Raw genomic sequence first — 20,588 nt, forward strand, 5'->3', positions numbered from 1 at the left:
CTCTAACTGAGCCACCTCAACAAGTGAACTCACTGCCCTCCCCACTACATGGGACCCAACTCCCAGGGATGTAAATCTCCCTGGCAATGCAGGATATAATTCCCGGGGATGAATCTGGACCTGGCATCATGGGACTGAGAGTATCTTCTTGACCAAAAGGGGGATGCAAAATGATATGAAATAGTTTCAGTGGCTGAGAGATTTCAGATGGAGTCAAGAGGTCACTCTGGTGGACATTCTTATGCACTATATAGATAACACCTCTTAGGCTTTAATGTATTGGAATAGCTAGAAGTAAATACCTGAAACTACCAAAGTCCAACCCAGCAATCTGGACTCCTGAAGATGATTATATACCAACATAGATTACAAGGGGTGACCATGTGATTTTGAAAACCTGTGGATCACACCCCCTTTATCTAGTGTATGGATGGATGAGTAGAAAAATGGGGATAAAAACTAAATGACAAATAGGGTGGGATGGGGGAATGGCTTATTTCACTTTTATTTTTTATTCTTGTTCTGATTCTTTCTGATGTAAGGAAAATATTCAGAAATAGATTGTGGTGATGAATGCATAACTATATGATCATACTGTGAACAGTTGATTGTAGACCATGGATGACTGTATGATATGTGAATATATTTCAATAAAACTGAACTTAAAAAAAAGTGTTACTGTTGCAGGCGTATCATCAGAGTTAACAAGTTACAAGGCTTGATTCACACACAGCCAGCTTTAACATGCATCATGGTTCTCAAACAATTGCTTGCCTTCTATGGGAATAGCATTCCCCACTGAAGCTACAGCACACCAATGAAGGTGCCCCATTACTCTTTGTTGAATGAATGGATATTATGAGTTAGCACATTGTTAATATAGAGAAAAAGCTTTATTAATGTTGAAATAATTTGTTGGCAAAATGTTAGAATACTGATGTATAGAACAAAATGTCATGTTATTCATTTCAAATGGGAACATTTCATTAGCAGTGTCCATGACATTATTATGAAGACATCACCCAATATTTCTATTATGAATTCATGTAAACCAAATGCATCATGGTTTTCTGTATTGGGTCTGGAACAAGAAAAGAAAATTAGAAGAATTGGTTAAACCCAAACAAAATCTACCATGCAGTTAGTATTATTTTACCAAAATAAATCTCTTAATTTGACAAATGAATGATGATTATATAAGATGTTACCACTGGGGAAAATTGGTGAGGGGACTATGGGAACTCTGTACTACTTACTCAATATTTCTGTACATCTAAATTTATTTCAAAATAAAACTTATTTTAAAAACACAGAGATATTCATGGTGATGTAAACATCTGCTGAAAACTTCTCTCCAGATATTCAGCAAAAAAAGGGAGATAACCTTGACTTGTTAGAACTCTAGAGGAGTGCATGGACAGGAGAAGGACCCTACAGATGTCAAATTGAAGAAGAAGATACAAGGTAGGAGAACTGTATTCCAGGCTGGCAAGTCCTCTCCCTTCCCCCTCACTGGATCTTGCAAAGCATGGAGGAAAACAGAACCAGCAGTTAGTATTCATCTCACCTCCCACCAGAGACACAGAAGAAAAACTTGCTAACAGCTCTGAGTCAGAGCCCCTTCATTTGGAGATCAGGGGGTAGGGGAGGACATTTCAAGTCCCAGATCAGTGAGAGATGAAGAATGTGAGAAAATGTGGGCAGAGACTGTTCCATCACTTGGTCTGAGAGTCCCTTCCCCCACCCTTGAGAAACAAAGTAGCTGACAGCCTGATACTTGCATGTGGCATCTGGGGAAGTCCTCTGACACAGAGGGAGGGGGGAAGACAGCCCCACATTTAGCAGACTTTACCCAGCAAAGTGAGGGTGCAGGGAACCCATAGCTTCAATGTCCAGTCAGCAAGGGGCACCAGGATGTAACTGAGCACAAAGCAACAAGACTCAGCTGGGCTCCAAGAGGTAACTGAGCCCACCCAGCCAGACTCACCAGGGCTCCAAGATATAATTCAGCCCTGCCCAGCAAGACTTAGCCAGGCTGTAATAGATAATTCAGTCCCATCAAGTCAGAGGCAGCTGAGCTCCAAGATGTAATTCAGTCTCATCTGGTCAGACACAGTCTGGGATCCAGAAGGAAAAAACCTTCTGAGAACAATTAATTCACTGAACACTGCCATCTGCTGGACAGACCAAGAAGTGCAAGGGAATTTTAGGGCTTCTCAGAACCTCTGAAGACCTTACCCCAGGCCCAGTGGAACTGGTCTACATCTCCTGCCTAGGAAACAAGCCCTTTTTAAGTTGAGAAATGTGGATGATCCAAAAGTTAAAGCAGTGTTCTAAAACAAACCTAGGACTAGCTGGCTTGTGAAAAATGGAACACCATATGGAGCAAGCAGCCTCATTTTACCTACACACAGAGAATATGCTGTGGTGCCCAGTGCCTTTCCCCTAGAGGCTAGCTGCTGTGGGTGCCTGGTTATAGGAGGACACTGAGGGGCAGAACTAATTGGGCAACTGGCCAGTGATAGAGACATATAGGAAGGGCAAGAACAAGAACAAGAGCTAAAAAATTCTGATCAGTTAAACTGCAGCAATGCTACAGATCTAGAATAAGTTTAACCAAATGCCAAAGAAGAAATAGAAAACTAAGCCAACCAACAAGAAAACCCAAAGTACAAGAGTGAAAACAAGCTCTAGAATAAATTAATCAAGGAAACCAATGCCTAGACACCAACAAAAAATTGCGAGTCATACTAAGAAAACTGAAGATGTGGCCCAGCCAAAGGAACAAACTAACACTTCCAATGATATGCAGGAGTTGAAACAAACAATTAAAGGTGTTCAAACAAACATGCTGAATCAATTCAAAAATCACATAAATGAGCTGACAGAGTATGTTCTAGTTTGCTAATGCTGCCAGAATGCAAAACACCAGAAATGTATTGGCTTTTTATGAAAGGGGGTTTATTAGGTTACAAATTTACAGTCTTAAGGCCATAAATTGTCCATCAACAGAGGGTACCTTCACTGGAGGATGGCCAATGGTGTCTGGAAAACCTCTGTTAGCTGGGCAGGCACATAGCTGGCATCCATTCCAAAGTTCTGGCTTCAAAATGGCTTTCTCCCAGGACATTCTTCTCTAGGCCACAGCTCCTCTTCAAAATGTCACTTTCAGTTGCTCTTGGGGTATTTCTCCTCTCTTAGCTTCTCTGGAGCAAGAGCCTAATTTCAACAGCCATATTCAAACTGTCTCTCATCTGCAGCTACTCTCTCAGCTTCTGTGCAGTCGTCAAAGTGTCCCTCTTGGCCTTAGCAAGCCAACTTCTGTCTGAACTTATATAGTGCTCAGTAAACTAATCAAGGCCCCTGCAGAATGGGCAGGGCCACACCTCCATGGGTATTATCCAATGAAGGATCTTACCCACAGATCAGTGATCACATCTCCACAGAAACATCCAATCAAAAGTCTCCAACCTAATCAACACCAATACATTTCCCACACACACAAGACTATATCAAAGATAATGGGATACTAGTGTTTTGGGGGACATAATACATCCAAACCAGCACATTCCACCCCCTGGACCCCAAAATGACAAGATCTTTCCATATACAAAATACATTCACTCCACAACAGTATCACAGAAACCTAAATTATTTCAGTAACAATAGGTAAATACAAATCTCCTCAAAATAAGTCACAGGCATGGTTTGTTCTAAGGCATAATTCCCCTCTAGCTGTGGACCTGTAAAACTTAGAACAAGTTATGTACTTCCAATATACAAAGGAGGGACAGTCATAGGGTAAACATTCCCACTGCCATGAGAAGAAACTGAAAGGAAAATGGGGTTAATAGGACCAAAACAGTTCCTAAAACCTGCAGGGCAAATTGCATTAGATTTCAAAGTCTTAGAGTCATTTATAGAATGACATTGCATCCTTGGGGCTTGAGAGAGCAGGAGTATAGCCATTCCTAAGGGTGTTTGCAGCAGTCCTTCCCTCTCCAAATGCTGGGTTGAGTGCTCCAACATATACAAGCATTGAGGAGACCACCTTCTTGGCACCACCCTCCTCAAACTTTGGGATGGCACCTGAATTCTCTTCCATCTCTGAGGCCCATGCTCAATCCCTTCAAAACAGTAAGGTGGTGGCCAGGCTTTCCTCAGTCCCCTGAGAATGTGCTCCACCCTCTTTGAGGCCTGAGTTGCAACACGTCTCCTGTACATAGAGGTGGAAGGCCCACTCTTGACCTCCAGGACAAACTCACCGTTTCCATGCATGTGGGCCACTCCACTCTCCAAGCCCAAGACTTCTTGACTCCAGACCTCAACCTCCATAGCTCTGTCTTTGAAGAAAGTTTTCCTTCAATTTGTTCCTTGTCTGTCTCCTCCAGTCCAGACTGGCAGTGGCTCTGTCTGTAACGATCTCACAAAAATTCTGTTGGCTTCACATGAGGCACACAGGGGTCAAAGCTGTCAGACAATAGGACTTTCCATAAATCCTTTTTGGATAACTCCATCTCCAGTCTTGGCTTGTACTGAAACGGTGGTTGGATTCCATGTTTGGTTAAGTTCTCATGTTGGGCTGTAGTTTCTAAGGTTCTACCCTCTGGAAGCCTGGAATTTTCCAAACCATCAGCTTCTGGTTTCCTTGAACCCAGGAGTTCAGTTCTAAGTTTATTTCTGTCCTGTTGCATTTTACTATAAGCTGCAAGTATAAGCCAGGCTACTTCTATATTTTTCTTGGAGATCTCATCAGCTAAATATTCCAGGTTGTCACTTTCAAATTCTGCCTTCCATCCAACACCAGGACACAATTTTGCCAAATTTTCTGCCACTTTAAAATAAGGATCACCTTCTTTCCAGTTTGCAATGACACTTTCATCATTTCTTTTCAAGTCCTTATCAGAAGTATCTTTAGAGTCCATATTTCCACAAACACTCTCTTCAGAGCAGTTTAGGCCTTTTCTATCAAGCTCCTCACAATTCTTCCAGAATCTTCCCCTTATCCATTGAAAAAGCCATTCCAATATGTTCGGTATTTGCAAACTCAGCAGCATGAGCCCCCCACTTTTCTGGTACCAAAATCTGTTCTAGAATTAGAAATTAAGACTACCAAGAAGGGTAAAAGTAAAGATTATGCAAATGAATAGTATCAGAAATGAGAAAGGGGGCATAAACACTGATCCCACAGAAATAAAAGGGATAATGAGAGGAAATTATAAGCAACTATATGCTAGCAAACAAGATAACTTAGATGAAATGGACAACTTCCTAGGAAAGCATGAACAATCAACACTGACCAGAGAATAAATAGATGACCTCAACAAACAAATCACAAGTAAAGGTATTGAATCAGTCATCAAAAAGCTACCATAAAAGTAAAGTCCAGGACTGGATATATTCACATGTGAATTCTACCAAGCATACAAGAAAGAATTAATACCAAATCTGCTCAAATTCTTCCAAAAATTGAAGAGGATGGAAAGCCACCTAACTCATTCCATGAAGGAACATCATCCTAGTACTAAAGTCAGATGAAGATACTACAAGAAAAGAAAATTATAGACAAATCTCCTTAATGAATATAGATGCAAAAAAATCATAAATTGAATCCAGCTGTGCATTAAAAGAAGTATAAACCATGACAAAGTGGGATTGTTTCAGGTATGCAAGGCAAGTGTGGTTCAACACAAGAGAATCAATTAATGTAATACACCACATCAATAAATTGATGATGGAAAAAACACATGATCATCTCAATCTATGCAGAAAAGGCATTTGACAAAACTTAATATCACTTGTTGGTGAAAACACTAGAAATTTTACCTAAACTTATTTATACATTCAATGACATCCAACTAAAATCCCAACAACTTACTTTGCAGAAATAGAAAAACCAAAAACCAAATTTATTTGGAGGGGCAAGGTGCCCTGAATAGCCAAAAATATCTTGAGAAAGAAGATTGAAGTGGAAAGTTTTACAGACCCTGACTGAAACATATTACAAAACTACAGTGGTGAAAACACCATGGTACTGGCATAAAGATAAATATAATGACCAATGAAAATGAATTGAAAGTACCTGTGTGTAACCTGAGACTTAGAGCTAGACTTTGGCAGCTATGAATGTCAGTATTATCCCAGACAGCAACTGTTAAAAAGCTGAAAAATAGTTCAGAATTCAATTAGAGATATGAATGAAGTGGATCTGCCTTCATGTACTTATTCAAAAGCTCACAATTTCTGAAAATTAAGCTATAATTGGTAGCAAGAAAAAAAGGTGTGGACTGGATTATTTTGTTTCTGCTCACTATCAACATAGATTTAGTCCATATTCATTTACTCTGTGTGTGCATGTGGCTGTAAAATCATGTGTGGTGAAACATATTTAATATGCATTTGCACTTTTTTTACAAATTTTGACCACCACGGTTTCTCTCTGAGGTAGTAGAATAGCACAGATTTCTTGGATAAAATTATGAAGAAGAATCTACCAAAATCAAATAAAAGGAAACCTTTGGTTTCCTAATTTGTTAAGAATATTACTTTCACAATCATATTTTGTTGCACCAAAATTTGTTTTATCACCACAAAAATAGATCAGTTGTCTGCAATATTGTTCTTTTAACTGAACTTACAATGGTATTAACAATAATATCAGATAGTTTGCCTCCAGCTGAATGAAATTCCAGAAGGTTTTCTTAGATACTAAAAATTCAGTGAAGAAAAAGCAAATCAGTATTGGAATTAAAATATTTTCTAATGAAAGCATCTGGAATTAATGATGTAAAATAGACATCAAGGAACTGTATGAAAAATTCTGCTGCTGCTAATGAAAACAAGAAAAAAAAACCTGCTACTTTACATTTCATGTTTGCAAAAGAAATATGAAAACAAAGAAAAGAAAATTAATTTAGAAAAATCCCATTTTTCTAAATGGAAACTCATGCATCAGTGTTATTTAAACAAGCCTTCAGCAGAAACATGAGGCAAATTTGTGTTGGGAAAATTGCTCTTAAAATAAATGCTTCCCTGTGAAATGGATGATGGTGTTCTTTCACTAATGTGTGTTCTGATTTCCATGCAGTCAGCCTTCATGTCAAATAATGAAAGTCAAAAAAAGCTTTTTGTGAGTGCTACTTGGTGGTGGTGTCATTAGCAATGTGACAATGTAAACAGCTACTGAAAACTCCTCTCCAGAGATTCTATGAGAAAAAAAAGGACAATTCTGAATTGTTTGAAACTCTGGAGGGGATACAGAATGGAGAAGAACCCTGCAGATGCTGAATTGAAGAAAGAGAAGAAATATCAGGTAGAAATCTTCCATCAAAGACCAGGCAGTCCTCTCCCCTCCCACTCACTAGGGCTTAGTGTGGGAAAGGCACAGAATCAGCAGACAGGAAACCTCCCAGCAGGGACTTGGATTTTAAAGTGTCTCACAGCACTGAGACATACCACACTGTTTGAACACTCAGGAGACAGGGAAGGACTATTCAAGGCCCAGGATGGAGGGACAAACAGACTGAGAAAATGAGGACAGAGATTGTGTTTCCAACCCTTTATCAGAAAACACTTCCCCCACCCTTGAGGGAAGTAGGAGCCTGCAATCATTTCCTTGCCTTGGGGAGAGCTGGAGTACTGGGTCAGCCGAGGGAGTACTCTGCCAGATTTTGACCTACAAACTGAGGGCACAGGAATCCTGCAGTTTCAGCTCATCTGTGTAGACACAGCCTGTGCTCTGAAGCAAAGCATCCTCTGAGGATGATTAAGTAACTGAACATTTCCATATGTTAGACAGACCAGAAAGTGCAAGGGAATAGAAACCCTTTAAAGATGTTTCAGACCCTTTGTTAGGACCACAGGAGCTGGTGTACATGCCCTGCAAAGAAACCCAGCCTGGTTTTGACAGAGAAATACAGACAAACCATCTGTCAAACTAAGGCTCTAAAACAAACCCAGGTCTTGCTGACCAGCAGTAAACAGATCACCACTGGAAGCCTGTAGATCTAAATTAGAATGCACAGTGAAATTTCTGGGATACCCAGTGCCTACCTACCATCCCCATGGCCTGATTTTTTGGGTAGACTGGATGCAGAGCCAATCTGACAACTTGTCTGAGGGAGAAACAAAGAAATATACAGATCAAAGAAAACAAACAAGAAAACCCAAGCAAAAGAGCGAAAACAACCTCCACAAAAAACTAATCAAGTAAATCAGATGCCTAAGCAGAAAAAATCACCACTCACATGAGGAAACTTGAAGATCTGGTCCAGTCAAAGGACCTCAACCGAGATTCAAGGGTTGAAAAAACTAATTAAAGATGTTCAAACAAATCCTCCAAATCAAATCAGAGTTGAAACAAAATGTGACAAAAGAGATGAAGGATATAAAGAATACACTAGGTGACAATAAAGAAGAATATGTAAAAATATCATAAACTGTTGAACTGCAATCCAGTAGATTTGATTTTTGAAGATGATTTTACAACTATGTAGCTTACACTGTGTGACCATGTGATTGTGAAAATTTGTTGCTCACACTCCTTTTATCCAGTGTATGGAAAGATGAGTAGAAAAAGGGAGGGATGGGGGCTATGGGAAATTTGGGGTGTTATTTTTTACTTAAACTTTCATTCTTATTCCTTTTTGGGCATGATAATGAAAATGTTCCAAAATTTGATTGTGGTGAGGAATGCATAACTATATAATGGTATTGTGAACAATTGATTGTACACTGTTGATAATTGTATGGTTTGTGAATATGTCTCAATAAAATTGAATTTAAGAATTGTACAGTTTATGCATTTGTTTTCTTGTAATTATTGTCAAAAAATCAGTACTCAATTTTACATACAGAATTCATTCCTATTTTAATGTCATTGCTGCCCAAAATGTTGCCTGTGAAATAAAGCACTTTACAAACAATAAAATAGTCACAATGTACACCATGCAGTAAATAACAAAACCATTTTAGCCAGAGACTACACTGTCCCCTATACTTCCATGGCACAAATCCTGAGTCCCTTCTCCAACAAATTTTACATTTAACTGACCTATAATTTCCAATGTTCCCCACTCTTCACACCAAGGTGAATTTGGTGTGCACCTAGGAGACACAGCACAGACCAAAGCACAAATGGCTGGTGTACCAAGAGACTGGAGGAAGAGATGCATAAAATATTTCACCCATCACCGAGTGAGACCAGGAGACACTGGTTGTCCTAAGTTGAAAAGAAATAGGTTCCAGAAATGCAATATGGTTGTTGCAGGTTTCTATCAACTATAACCACATGTTAGAGGAGAAACTCTATTCACTACACATGGATCTCCTAAACTATGACCATAGCAGAAACTTGGAGTAAAAAAATTTAATGAAACATCATTAAAACCATCAAGATTACTTTAAATGCAATTATTATTGACACATTATTGGAAAATTTAAAATATGGGACAAATGCTGAACTGTACACTACAACAATTTATATAAAACAGAACTGTTTCAGGCAAGGTGAAGAGATAAGGTTAACAGCATATGAATGAAAAAACCACTGAATTTTACACAAGGTCTCATAATCAAAGAGGAGTATGTCTGCTTCCCAGATTAGCTGCATATCAGAATCAGGTAAGAAACTTGTTGATTATATGAATATTGAGCCACAGAAGGTGAAAGTAGCCAGAATACCCAGAAATGGAGTTTGGGGGTATGTTTTTTGGAAAGCCACCAGATTGAACTTTTTTTAATGCAATTTTATTGAGATACATTCACTTACCATACAGTCCTTCAAAGTGTACAATCAGTTGTTCATAGTTGTGCATTGATCACCGCAATCACTCTTTGAATATTTTCATTGCTCCAAAAAATAAAATAAAAATTAGAATATAAAAGAACATCAAAAACATTCCATTCCCCTCCTCCCCCCCATTTTTCATTTACTTTTTTATACTAATTAATTGTTTTTTAACATTATCAAAAACTAAAAAAAACAAAGAAAAAAATTTCAAACAAAACCAAAACAAAGGAATAAGAAAAAACAAATAACCTAAAATAACTACATTGCTTCCAACATGTGCCTAGCCTACACAAAGAAAATAGACAGACTATAACCCAACAAAGGAATAAGAAAAACAAATAATCTAAAGTAACTGCATTTCTGTGAACTTGTTCCTACCATACCCATCCAGAAATTAACAAACCATAGTCATTCCTGAGAATTCCCAGAATATTAAGTTTACCCTCCATAACTTATATGTTCTTATTAGATTATCATTATCCCTTCACTATTTGCTGTCTATTGCTAGTTCATCTATGTTCTACAATATAAATCATTTATTTTACATTTTTCACAGTGTTCACGTAAGTGGTAATGTACAATATTTCTCTTTTTGTGCTTGGCTTATTTTGCTCAGCATTATGTCTTCAAGGTTCATCCATGTTGTTATATGTTTCATGAAATTGTCCATTCTTACAGCCACATAGTGTTCCATCATGTGTATCCACTCATCTGTTGAAGGATATTTGGGTTATTTCCATCTCTTGGCAATTGTGAAATTGCTGCTATGAACATTGACATGCAGATGTCTGTTCATGTCACTGCTTTCAGATCTTCCAGATATACACCAAGAAGTGCAATTGCTGAATTGAAGGGTAAATCTACATCTAGTTTTCTAGGGCATCTCCAAACTGCCCTCCAGAGTGGCTGTACCATTATACAGTAACCCAACAATGAGTAAGTGTTCCAATGTCTCTACATCCTCTCCAGCATTTGTAGTTTCCTGTTTAATGGCAGCCAATCTAATTGGTGTGAGATGATATGTCACTGTGATCTCAATTTGCATCTCCAAAAAAGCTAGTGAAGCTGAATATTTTTTTCATGTGCTTTTTGGCCATTTGTATTTCGTCTTCTGAGAACTCTGTTCATATCTTTTGCCCATTTAATAATGGGGTGTCTGTACTATTGTCATTTAGTTGTAGGATTTCTTTATATATGCAAGATATCAGTCTTTTGTCAGATACATGGTTTCCAAATATTTTTTCCAATTGAGTTGGCTGCCTCCACATTTTTGACAAATTCCTTTGAGGATCAGAAGTTTTAAGTTTGAGGAGTTCCCATTTATCTATTTTTTCTTTGGTTGCTTATGCTTTGGGTAGAAGGCTAGGAAGGAACCTCCTAATACAAGGTTTTGAAGATGTTTCCTTACATTATCTTCTAGGAGTTTTATGGTACTGCTTCTTATATTGAGTCTTTTAATCTATTTTGAATTAATTTTTGTTTGGAGTGTGAGATAGTGGTCCTCTTTCATTCATTTGGATATGTATATCAAGCTCTGTATTTATAGAATAGGCTTTCATATCCCAGTTCAGTGGTTTTCAGGGCCTTATCAAAGATCAGGTGACCATAGATCTGGAGATCTAGCTCTGAATTCTCAATCTGATTCTATTGATCAATATGTCTATCTTTGTGCCAGTACCATGGTTTTGACTACTATAGCTTTATAATAAGCTTCAAAGACAGGGAGTGTAATTCCTCCCACTTCATTTTTCTCTTTTAGAATATTTTTAGCAATTTGAGGCATCTTCCTCTTCCATATAAATTTGATAACTAGTTTTCCAAGTCTGCAAAGTAGGTTCTAATTTTGATAGGAATTGCATTGAATCTATAGATGAGTTTGGGTAGAATTGACATATTAATGACATTTAGCCTTCCTATCCATGAACAAGGAATACTTTTCCATCTTTTTAGGTCTCATTTTTCTTTCAGTAAAGTTCTGTAGTTTTCTATGTATAGTTATTTTACATCTTTGGTTAAGTTTATTCCTAGGTACTTTATTTTTTCAGTTGCTATTGAGAATGGTATCTTTTTCTTGAGTGTCTCTTCAGTTAGGTCATTTCTAGTGTTTAGGGACATTACTGACATGTGCATTACTCTTGTATCCTGCTATTTTGCTAAATTTGTTTTTAGCTCAGGTAGCTGTGTCATTGATTTCTCGGGGTTTTCCAGATGTAAGACCATATCATTTGCAATCAATGACTCTTTTGCTTCTTCCTTTCCAATTTGGATGCCTTTTATTTCTTTGTCTTGCTGGATGGCCCTGGCTAGCACTTCCAGCACAGGGTTGAATAACAGTGGTGACACAGAGCATCCTTGTCTCATTCCTGATCTTAGAGGGAAGGCTTTCAGTCACTCACCATTGAGTACTATGTTGGCTGTGGGTTTTTCATATATGCCCTTTATCATATTGAGGAAGTTTCCTTCAATTCCTACCTTTTGAAATGTTTTTATCAAAAAAAGGATGCTGGATTATGTCATTTGCTTTTTCAGCATCTATTTAAATGATCATTTGATATTTTCCTTTTTGATTCATTAATGTGTTCTATTACACTGATTAATTTTCTTATGTTGAACCATCCTTACATGCCTAGAATGAACCCCACTTTGTCCTGATGTATAATTTTTTTAATATGTCTTTGGATTTGATTGGCAAGTATTTTGTTGAGAATTTTCACATCTATATTCAATAGGGAGATTGGCCTGTAGATTGTCTTTCTTGTAGCATCTTTACCTTATTTTGGTGATGTTAGCTTCATAAAATGAGTTATATAGTGTTCCATTTTTTTCAGTGTTTTGAAGTAGTTTAAGTAATGTTGGTGTCAGTTATTTTTGGAAAGTTTGGTAGAATTCCCTGTGAAGCCATCTGGCCTTAGGCATTTACTTGTGGGAATTCTTTTGATGACTGATTCAATCTCTTTGTATGTGATTGGTTTTTTGAGATCATCTATTTCTTCTCCGGTCAGTCTGTGTTGTTCATGTGTGTCCAAGAAATTGTCCATTTCCTCTACATTATCTAGTTTGTTGGCATAGAGTTGTTCATAGTATCCTCTTATAATTTTTTAATTTCTTAGGGATCCACAGTAATGTTGCCTCTCTCATTTATTATTTTGTTTATTTGGGTCTTCTCTCTTTTTTGATTTTGTCAGTCTAGCTAGGGGCTTGTCAATCTTGTTGATCTTCTCAAAGAACCAACTTTTGATGTTATTTATTCTCTTTATTATTTTTTTGGTTCTCTATGTCATTTATTTCTGCTTTAATCTTTGTTATTTCTTTTCTTCTTGGTTTAGGATATTTTTGCTGTTCATTTTCTAACTTCTACATTTGTTCCCTTAGTTCTTTGATTTTAGCTCTTTCTTCTTTTTTAATGCATGCATTTCAAGCTATAAATTTCCCCCTCAATACCACCTTTGCTGCAGTGCATAACTTTTGATATGTTCTGTTCTCATTTTCATTCATCTCTATGTATTTAGCAATTTCTCTTGCTATTTCTTCTTTAATCTACTCATTGCTTAGGAGTGTGTTTTTGAACCTCCAGATATTTGTGAATATTCTAAGTCTCTGATGGTTATTGAACTCTAATTGTATTCCATTGTTTTAAGAGAATGTACTTTGAATAAATTCAATCTTTTTAAATTTATTTAGGCTTGTTTTATTGCCCAGCATATGATCTATTTTGCAGAAAGTTCCATGAGAACTAGAGAAGAACTGTATCCTGGTGATTTGGAATGTAATGCTCTATATATTCTATATATTCTAAGTGAAACACATTTATCACATTGTTTAGGTTTTCAATTACCTTATTGGTCCTCTGGTTGATCTATCTATAGGAGAGAGTGATGTACTGAATTCTTGCACAGTTATTCTGGAAAGATCTATTGCTTCCTTCAGTTTTATCAATGTCTCATGTATTTTTGGGCACCTTGATTGGGTGAATAAAGTTTTATAGTTGTTATTTTTTATTGTTGAATTTTCCCTCTTATTAGTATTTAGTGACCTTTGTTGTCTCATAACATCTTTGCATTTAAAGTCTATTTCATCTGATATTAATACTGCTACTCCTGCTTTCTTTTGGCTGTAGCATGCATGTAATATTTTTTCCATCTTTTCACTTTCAATGTCTTTGTGTCCCTGTGTCTAAGATGAATCTCTTATGATCAACCTATTGATGTTTCATATTTTTAATCCATTCTGCCAATCTATATCTTTTAATTGGGGAGCATAATCCAGTCACATTCAATGTTATTACTATGAAGGCATTTCTTGAAGCAGCTATCCTATCCTTGGTTTCTGTTAGTCAGATATATATTTTCCCCTCTATCTCTTTATTTCCTTTAAGGTACCCTTACTAAATCTTTTTAGTTGTGAACTCTTCTCCATACCCCTCTCTTTTTTCTTTGTTTCTCTGCCAGTAGGACTCCCTTTAGTATGTCAAACAGGGGAGGTCTCTTGTTAGCAAATTCTCTCAGCATTTGTTTGTCTGTGAAGATTTTAAGCCCTCCCTCAAATTTGAAGGAGAGCTTTGCTGGATCAAGAATTCTTGGTTGGCAATTTTTCTGTTTCAGAATTTTAAATATGTCATACCACTGCCTTCTCACCTCCATGGTGGCCAATGAGTAGTCACCACTTAGTCATATGTTGTTTCCCTTGTATTGCTGAATTGCATCTCTCTTGCTGCTTTTAAAACTTGCTCCTTCTCTTCATCATTTGGCAATCTAATCAGAATATTTCTTGGAGTGGATTTATTTGGATTTATTCTGTTTGGAGTTCATTGGGCATCTATGATTTGCAAATTTGCTTTCTTTAGAAGGTTTGGGAAGTTTTCCCCAACAATTTCTTTCAATACTCTTCACAGATATTTACCCTTCTCTTCCCCTTTTGGAACACCATGATTCTTATGTTTGTGTACTTTATGTTGTCCATCATATTCTTGAGATGCATTTTGATATTTCTATTTTTTCTCCATTCTTTCTTTTGTACTTTCATTTTCTATTATGCACTCTTTGAGTTTGTTTATGCTCTTTCCTCAGCTTCCTCTAGTCTAATACTGTGTGTATCCAGAAACCAGATTGTTTTTTGTTTATACCTGGTCTGCACAAGTAGTGAATGGGTATTTGGGAATCAACACTGCAACATGTAAGAAGTCCAAATGATACTAGAAATAATAATAAGACCTATTTCACATCATTTAATGAGGATTGAATGAGGTGTGTAAAGTACATCTTATTAATCACTATAATTATCCTAATATTAAAGTCATCACAACTTGTCTAAAGATTGAAAAAAATATTTGAATTGAAAACTAAAGATCCATGGCTGACTCATGGGGTTGGTGAAAAGCAAGATGGGGCACAGAATTCAAGAGAAGAGCAGGAAAGAAAATAAGTTAGGTCAAATACAAGAGGAATCTGCAGTTGGAGGATATATTTTTATTATGATAAAAATTGAAGTCATAGACTGAGTAGAAAGAGCCACTTGTGACACATGGAAATGATTACAGTGCCCAAGTGTGACCAAGGTGGCAGACAGCAGTGAAAGCATTTTGCATATATTGACTCATGGCTCACAACAATCCTACAAAATAGATACAATTATTATATTCATTTTACATCTGAGAAAACATTACCTCAGAGTGGTAAGGTAGATTAGCTTCCCTGAATGAGTGAGAGACAGAACAGTAAAAAATATAATTCATATTTAGGGATTAAGGTCATGGGGAAATCTGTACTCATTTGTAGATAGTTAAGTTAAGGAGTTAGAGAAAGTACTTTAGAAGGAGTATGAACAAAAGAGATGACTTTCCATCTTATGTATTTGACATCTCTTTTCAGAAGAAAAGGCTACATTGAACAAATGAATTATGTAAGACTGCAAAGAACAGCAATCAGATGACATGAGCAGATAGGCCTGGCAGTAAAGAAGGTCCAGTAGGGAGTGAGGGAAGGAAGAAATCCAGGGTCAGTGGTGGGGATTTTGAACCTGAGGCCAGGTTCATACCCTGAAAGACCCAGATATGAAGGGCAACAGAAGGGACCACTGGAAGGGAAGGAGAATGAGAAGGTATTAAAATAGAAAAGTTTAATATCAAGAACATGGGGAAATTGTTGATTCATAAGATTACAAATCTCACTTGGTCTTATAAGCCAGAAGGTGGACTTGAGGCTTTGCTTACTTCAATCATGTGCATCATCTGTACAGAACATTCTGACAATGTTATTGACAATGTTCCTGACAACACAAGGAAAAAGAAAGGTTCTGGTGGTCAGAATAAGACCCCCAAAGATGTTCACAACCTAATTCCCTAATCCTGGAGCCTGTGAATATGTTATTATACATGGCAAAAGGGACTTTGAAGATGTCACTAAGAGTATGGACCTTGAGATGAGGAGGTTGTCTTGGATTATCCAGCTGGACCCAATCTAATCACATCAATCCATAAAAGCAAAGAACCTTTTCCTGCAGTGGCCAGATGGTGATGTGAGTAAAGAATGTCAGAGTTGCAATGTTGAGTACTATAGAGACACTGAAAGGGGCCACCAGCCAAAGGAATGTACCAGCTTGTAGAAGCTAGAAAAGTAAGGTAACATGTTCTCCCCTGAGGCTGCAAGAAGGGAATGAACCCTGCTCTCAAATCAATTTAAGGCTAATGAGACCTGCTTTAAAGTAATGACCTCCAGGATTATACAATGAAAGTTCCCTCATGTTTAAGTCACTAATTTTGTGGGAATTTGTTACAGGAGTAATAGGAAACTAATACAAATATCTTCACTGCATTTTCATACCATGACCTTCCACAGAAAGTGATCAAAGTGACACTGAACCACTAATAGGTACCTGAGCCCTGAAAACACTCCCAAAATTAAATGAGGATACACAAACACCCTGGGAGAAAGTGGATAATTACAAGACTCTGTGGATAGGAAAGAGCTACTGCTGCAGAGACTCACTAACACACAGCTGCTGGGGAGCAATTTGGGTTCAAGGCTGGAGCACTATGGAAGGAGAGCTGTCATGTTGCTGACAATAAATATAGACTGTATCTGCAATGTGCAGCCTGCTGGTGCTGAGAGTAAAATCTGTCCCACACCCACTGCCACTGAATTAATGTGAGACCCCAGAAATCCAGAAGATGAGCTGTTTAGACACCTACACTTGTTTCTGCTGGTACCAGGCTATGTAGTCCTTCTGGTTGCAGTTGGACACAATAATCTTGATAGATTTGCAGCTGATGGTGTCTCTCTGCCCTGGAGACACATCCAGGCAGCCTGGAGACTTAGTCATCACAATGTTTCCCCTGGCACCTGCCATCAGAATAAACAATTACCATACATGCATTATTATGTCAAGACATTAAAAAACATTGTTCACAATGTCTTCCTTATGGTGTTACCTGCCATACTGACCTTATTTTATGTAGTACTGTCCATATTGGAAGTAACTGTTAGTTCAGTCTGCATCTAAAATCATTTTTTCTAAGCACAAAACTATAAATCTTGTTGAACTTAAATGCTTTTATGGCTTCACAGGAGGCCCATAGCAGGAAAATCAGGAGCTGGGAGTGTCCTATCTTCTAACTGCCCTGGTCCATCAGTTACAGCTCAGTGCACATTACAGGGGAACAAGGCCATTTTTAAAGCTCTGAGCAGCTTGTCTTTCCCAGGACGGCGTATGCAAAGCACACTGTGATGATGGAAGCCAGTTGTGTTTACTATGGGATGTGGACATACGTAATGCAAAGGAAGAGTTAAATATATCATCACAGAAAATGTGGATGTTTGTCTATGAAAAGCCCAGTAATCAATAGCATAATTTTAATTTCCAATGTAAATTTCATAAATAAGTAGAGATATAAAATGTTTCTCAAATCAATTACTTCTACACAAGCTACAAACAATACTAGGCAATGTAAAGAAGCACTGCATTAATATACATATTTCCTTAAAAATCATAGATTAATGTAAATATTGTGGGTTTTCTATAACCAAAAAATATTTTAATGCTGAATGAGCTTTGTTGTGAATATATTATACTCATTGTAAAGGAGAAACACTCAAAGTGTGAATTTGGAAATGAAAGGCTATAATTGAAGTTTGCCACAAACATTAACAGAAATTAACCATACAGCATCTACAAATAGGCTAAAAATATGCAAAATATAGTCAACCTCAATTTCTATGAACATTTCTGAACTGGTCTTCAGAATAGACCCGTCAAGATAATCAGATAGTAGCAAAAATCACAATGCATAATAAAACTCAAGAATAAATGGCCTACTCAAAGGAGCTGATCAAAAAGTTGAGAGTAATACAGAATCTGGAACAACAAATCAAGATGTGAAAACAAACTTCTGAATCAATTCCAAAAAATGAATGGAAATATGTAAAAAGAGGTAAAGGATATTAAAAAGGCACTAGAAAAGCATAAAGAGGAATTTGAAAGAATACATAGTAAAATAACTGATATTGTGGAAATAAAATACATTGTAGATGAAATTAAAAATACACAGGAGACACATGATATCAGATTTGGAAAGGCCGAGGAAAAAATCAGCCAGTTAGAGCAAATGAATTTGAACAGACAAAATATAAACCTTTGAGCGGGGTCTCAGTGAAATGATTGACAACACAAAGTGCACAAATATACATATCATGGGTGTCCCAGAAGGAGAAGAAAAGGGGAAAAGGCCAAGAAGGATATTTCAAGCAATAATAGCTAAAAATTTCCCAATCCATATAAATGATATAAATATGCAAACCCAAGAAGCCCAATGAAAAAACAGAATAGATATAAATAGACCCACTCCAAACACATAGTAATCAGACTGTCAAATGCTAAAGAGAAGAAGAAAATTCTTGAAGCAGAAAAAGAAAAATGATTCACCACAAACAAGGGAAGCCAAATGAGACAACATGCTGATTTCTCATCAGACACCATGCAGTTGAGAAGCCAGTGGCACAATATATTTAAGATAGTGACAGAGAAAAATGGACAGTCAAGAATTCTCTATCCAGCAAAGCTGCCCTTTGAACAGTGGAATAGTTTAAAATATTCACAGATAAACAGAAGCTGAGAGAGTTTGTTGATAAGGAAAAGACCCTACAAGATCTACTAATAGGAGTCCTACTGGATGAAAATAAAAGACAGGAAAGAGCTGCCTGGAGGAGGGTATAGAATTGAAAAATATTAGCAAGGATAACTTAAATGACAAAAACAGAAGAGAGAAAGAGAGAGAGAGAGAGAAGGAGAGAAAGAGAGAGAGATCTCACAAATAAAGCCAATGGATAAGATGGTGAAATCAAGAACTGATTTTCCAGTAGAAATTGGAATGTTAATGGATTAAACTCCCAATCAAAAGACACAGAGTGGCACAATTAATTAAAAAAAATATGATCCCTCTATATTCTGTTTACGGGAGACTCATCTTAGATACAAAGATCCAAATAGGTTTAAAGTATGGAAAAACATAATCCACACAACTAGTAACCAAAAGAAAACTTGGGTAGCTACACCAATATTAGGCAAAATAGACTTTAAATGCAAAAATGTTATGAGATAAAGAAGGACACTATATAGTAACAAAAAGGGCAATTCAACAACAAGAAATAAGAATCATAAATAGCTATGCTCCTAAATAAGGTGTCCCAAAGTACATGAAGCAAACAATGGAAAAAGTGAAGGGAGAAATAAATGACTATACCATAATAGTAAGATATGACAACACCCTCCCATCTCCAAAAGATTTAACCCTTAATCAGAGGAACAAAAATGAATCAGAAAACCTAAATAATATGACAAATGTACTAGACCTAACAGACATACATAAAACACTGCATCCAAAAACAGCAGGATAAACATTCTTCTCTAGTGCTCATGGACATTCTCAAGAAATGGCCATATACTGGGCTCAGCAGAGGTGTCAGTAAATTTTAAAAGACTCAAATTATACAAAGTACTTTCTCTGTTCATCATGGAATGAAGCTGGTAAACAGTAACAAATGGAGAAATGGAAAATACTCAGATAAATGGGGGTTAAACAGCAAGTTCCTAAACAATCAGTGGGTTAAAAACCAATTTCAGGAGAAATCAGCAAATAATTTGAGATGAATGAAAATAAAAAAACAGTGTACAATATTTATGGGATGTAGTGAAGGCAGCCCTAAACACCTACATCAAAAAGGAGGAAAGAGCTGAAATCAGTGACCAAACTGAACAATTAGGCAAACTGAAGAAAGAACAGCAAGCAAATTCCAAAGCAAGCAGAAAGAAAGAAAGAGCAAAAATTAGAGCATAAATTAATAAGAGAATAAAAATCAATAAAGGGAATCAATAAAACCAAAAGTTGTTCTTTCAGAAAATTAATAAAATTGGCAAACACTTAAGTAGACTAAGAAAGACAAAAAAAAATGGGTTGATGAAGAAACCTTGGGGGTACTCTGCTGAGTGGAGTGGGTCAGACATGGAGGGATGGGTATGGTATGGTCTCACTGGTGTGAACTGGTTATGATATGTAGACTCATGGACATGAAATATAGGTTGCCAGGATATAGAGCAAGACTGGAGAGTAGGGAGGGGTTACTTATTATCAGCAGAATGTTTAACTAGGTTGAAATTAAGTGTTTGGAGGTGGACATTATTGTGAAAAGGACTAACAGTGCTGAATGGTGTGTGAGTGTGGTGGAAAGGGGAAGCTTCAAGTCACATATATCACCAGAAAGAAAGTTGAAGGTTAAAATGTGAGAATGTATAAAATAGTGAAGCATGT

The sequence above is a fragment of the Choloepus didactylus genome, chromosome 17 (assembly GCF_015220235.1).
Source record: "Choloepus didactylus isolate mChoDid1 chromosome 17, mChoDid1.pri, whole genome shotgun sequence".
NCBI classification, from domain to species: Eukaryota; Metazoa; Chordata; class Mammalia; order Pilosa; family Megalonychidae; genus Choloepus; species Choloepus didactylus.